Source organism: Monodon monoceros, unplaced genomic scaffold (genome assembly GCF_005190385.1).
Source record: "Monodon monoceros isolate NGI ecotype Baffin Bay Population unplaced genomic scaffold, NGI_Narwhal_1 Super_Scaffold_22, whole genome shotgun sequence".
In the NCBI taxonomy this organism is placed as follows: Eukaryota; Metazoa; Chordata; class Mammalia; order Artiodactyla; family Monodontidae; genus Monodon; species Monodon monoceros.
Genome location: NW_021703779.1, coordinates 86,286,573 through 86,290,305, shown reverse-complemented (window position 1 = coordinate 86,290,305; position 3,733 = coordinate 86,286,573). Strand labels below are relative to the sequence as shown.

Here is a 3,733-nt window from a genome sequence, read left to right as displayed (position 1 = left end):
TGGAGCAACTCCACATTGGAGGTCTCAGTTTGGCAAGCTGAGTGTGGAAGATGGAGGGTCGAGCCTCTGGAGACCTTGTCTGAGGGGCAAGCAGTGTGTGCGCTGGGTAGGATCTCCTGGAAATTTAAAAAAGGAAGATCATCTCTGACACCCTGATTGTGTGGAAGAGAGTTTGACTGGAGAGAAAGAGTATTTAGGAAATCCATATTACGCACACCCATAAGAAATCATGCCAGTGGTCCCTTCTTTACAAGCCCTTTCAAGCTCAGTAGAAGGCCGGAAAAAAACAGGAAAAGGTTCCTCCTGCAGCCTAAATTCCCTGTTGTCTGTCCTCTCCCCCATTACTTCTTTTCATCCTTAGATTCCTTATGGGATAAAGTATGACAAGACATGGCTAATGAACTCAATCCAGAGCCATTGCACTGTCCCATTCACTGCAGTGGACGTAAGAAAGGATGCCGAAGCCAGACGCGTGGGAACAGGGAAGGGGAAGAGAGAGACCTGGTTCAGCAGGGTCTGTTGGCTTCTGATACTATTGCTGTTGCATTCAATCCCTGTAGTTCCACGTTATGCAAAGTGGGGCTCGGTTCTTTGTCCAGGAAGCTAGCACTGCCTCTGCACTGATGGATGTCAGCTACAAGAATTGTGACGAGGAGAGCCGAAAGGTGTGTGTCGAGGGCGTTACGTGTACCTCATCCTGAGGAAGGAGTACAGGCCAGGGGCTAGTTGTCTTCTTTGGAACTAGAGTTCCTGGTGCTTACCCCACCTCTTCCTGCAGATACCTGTCTTTGTCAGCCCCTCCGCTGTTCCCTACTCTGTGTGGTATAAGTTGAAGTCAGAAGAAATGGAGCAGCTAAAGGTAATGCAGAATCAAGGCATGTTGTGTGCAAGTGCTCAGACCCACCTCTCCTTCCTCCAGCCCCCTGTCCTCCTCACCCCCGATTTCCTTGCCACCACCACAGCCTCAGAGCGGCTCTCTCCATCTCTCTCTCCGCAGCTGACCTTGAGCAAATGATTTGATGTCTCCCAGGAAGCTCTTGACCTCCAGAGGCTCCGCCTTGACCCAGGTACGGCTGACAGCAGTAATTCTAGGGCGGGCGAGGGCAGAGGGGTCTTCCTGGAGGGAGACTTAGGGATGGTAACGTGGGAAGGGGCTGGTGCTGGCCTCACACCCCACTCAGCCATCTGATTCCCTCCCCTCTCCTTCCTGAAGACTTGGTGTGCCATGATGTTGATATAATTCTGAATCGAAGAAGCTGCATGGCTGCCACCCTGCAGGTCATCGAAAAGAATTTCCCTGAGGTGAGGCTGTAGGCCCAGGGGACGGTGATTACTCAAGGAAGTGGCCAGGGAGGCCAGGTGCGGGAGGCCAGCTGTGGGAGGCCGGGCCAGGGGAGGGTGTGCGAATACAGACCCTCTACCCTGCCTGCGGCCTTACTCCTCCCGCTGCCTGCTCCCACCGTCTGTGAGCTTCTCGGCAGAGGCCTGGGGCCCCCCTGGCTGCGGAGGCTCCCGGAACCCCGTGACTGCAGCTGAGGCCGGCGACATGAAGGGGAGGGAGTCCCGTCCTCCTTAGGAGGAAGCCCGCAGAGAAGGTCCAAAACCAAGAAAAACTAAAAGTACGTAACGAAGTTCCAGAAGAAATCATCAGCTAGAGAGTCAGGATGGCTGTGGCTGGAGAGAGGAAGGCTCTGCCCTTGCACCCACCTCTGCTCCCCACCTCCCGCACAGCCCCCGGGCAGCCAACGCCCAGCCCAGAACTGCCCTTCTCAACCCAAGCCCAAGCCTCCGGAAGCACAGGCAAAGGACGACCGAAGGCACAGAACGAGACGCAGACGCGGTGAGGACAGGTGTGCGGCCATCCTCGGATGTGGGCGCCACACTCAGCCCAGAAGGCCACCCATCTGTTGGCTAAAAGCACCTAAACCAGAAACTGTTTTAAGCTACAGCTGGTGTCTGGGCCACTTTATCAAGCACTTGAGACACAGAGCTGATTATTTTTCTGGCAACAGCGAAAACAGAAAGGTTGAAAGCACAGAGTCTGTCACCAGCTGTTTCCAGAGCGGTTCTTACAGTAACGTCTGGGTTGGGGCCAGAGACGGCAGAGAGGTCCACTCGGGAGGCCTGCTGCGGTTGGTCTTGTTCTTTCATTCCCCTCTTGCGTTTCGCTGCCTTGAGTCACGCAGAGTAAAACCCCTTGCACAGCATCTTTCGGTGCTTTAGATGCTATTTGCAAAAGAGCCCCTTAAAAAGGGACTTGGGTTAAAAGAAACGTGTGTGTGCTGTGGTCTTGACTCATGGTCGCTGCCCCCTTACTTGGATCTGGATTCCCACATCAGCTCTCTCCTCACTGGCCTGCTGCGTGGCTGTAGCCAACCTCTTCAGCCCATCCCGAGCCCCAGTTCCTCACCTGTGACACCCGAGGGGCTGTGGAGCTTTCCGAGCATCAAGCACAGAGCCTGGCACGTAGAAGGTGCCCAACAAATGGGACATGATTAAGATCTGACTAGTTCTCATGGCTCATACCACCCTTTCCCTAACATCATCAACACCCATGGATGTGGGATCATGGGTGATTTTTATTTTCTTCTTCCTGTGCTGTTTTCCAAAATCGGGACAAGAAAATTCACTTCGCAATAACTATAAATACTTTATAACAAAAATCATTACCTACTAAAATGTTAGAGAGTGAAAACGCTTGCGCTATTCTTATATGATAGGAGTCCATCCCAGGACCAGAGGTCTCCCTCTGCTACATCAGGGATCTGAAAACAGTTTTCAGGACCACTGCCAAAGCCAGCCGGACAAAGGCTGCCCCCACCCGCCTCTCCTGTCAAAGGATTCCAAACTCAGTCCCCATTCCTATGGTCCCCATTGCCCTAAACCAGGACCACACCGGGCCCCGTTCCGAAAGTGGCCCAGCGAGAAACTGGCCAGTGACCTGTGGCTTCTGCAAGCTGGGCTAACAGGGCTCCTGGGGGTCTTGTGAGCGATTCACTGGGAGACGGGGCGAGTGAGCTGAGCGCTGAGGAGTGAGAGGGTGTGAGATACAACCCATGTAGAGGCAGCTGCCAGAGGCTGGTGCAGGCCTGAGTGGGCTGGTCGAGGGGTGGAAGGGGGCGCGGGCAGGCAGGGCCCCGGGCTGGGGCAGGAAGAAGGCCGGTACAGACCACCAGCTGCTCCAGCATGGGCTCAGCACGTCCAGCCCGAGCACAGCCGTTTGGAGCTGGTTTCCAGCCCCAGGTCTGCAGACCTGAGGGTGGACACAAAGCGCCCCAGTGCAAGTGGGGCCTGGTGACTGGCCAACCTTTGATGTCCCTCCAGGCCACAACTGGCCAGGTTCTCAGATTTGTTTATTTTTCCTGTATAACTTTTGCAATGCTTCAACTAAACAGAAACTTTTTATCAACCATTCCCAGAGCAAGAAAAATAGCCGAATGCTTGGTTTGTAATGGAAGCTGGTAGCTGTGCTGGGCTGGGGGACACATGAGAAAAGCTCCCACTTTGAGGGATTCGGAACCCACAAGGGAACTGCATCTGCTGCCGATACGGGGACCCTGTGCCCCGTCCACCAACTGCTCACAGAGCTGCTCTCCTCCGAGGTCCTCATCCCCCGGCTCCGTCTCTCTGTTTACTTGGCAGGAACCCCAGGCCAAGTGCCAGGCACAGGCTGGGCCCAGATCCAGCCACTCAGTCTCTGCTGCGTCTTCTGCCGGGGGCACTGACTCGGCAG

General features: G+C 54.8%; 1 protein-coding gene and 2 long non-coding RNA genes across 4 annotated transcripts in view; 2 read left to right on the top strand and 1 right to left on the bottom strand.

Moving 5' to 3' along the window:
- The window catches only part of LOC114905732, a 6,070-nt gene extending 2,446 nt beyond the window's left edge, over positions 1 to 3,624 (top strand). Inside the window, exons 2-6 of one of the 2 annotated variants that reach the window (XR_003796324.1) lie at positions 22 to 445; positions 561 to 665; positions 779 to 859; positions 998 to 1,067; positions 1,214 to 3,624. This is a non-coding gene — a long non-coding RNA (uncharacterized LOC114905732). Of the gene's footprint in view, positions 1 to 21; positions 666 to 778; positions 860 to 997; positions 1,068 to 1,213 lie in introns of both variants that reach the window. The other variant, XR_003796323.1, reaches the window with a different exon arrangement.
- NXF3 (nuclear RNA export factor 3) overlaps positions 1 to 3,733 on the top strand; it is a 1,139,741-nt gene that overhangs the window by 703,365 nt on the left and 432,643 nt on the right. The gene's annotated exons all lie outside the window — the stretch shown is intronic.
- Positions 1 to 3,733, bottom strand: part of LOC114905733 — a 336,532-nt gene that overhangs the window by 291,051 nt on the left and 41,748 nt on the right. The gene's annotated exons all lie outside the window — the stretch shown is intronic.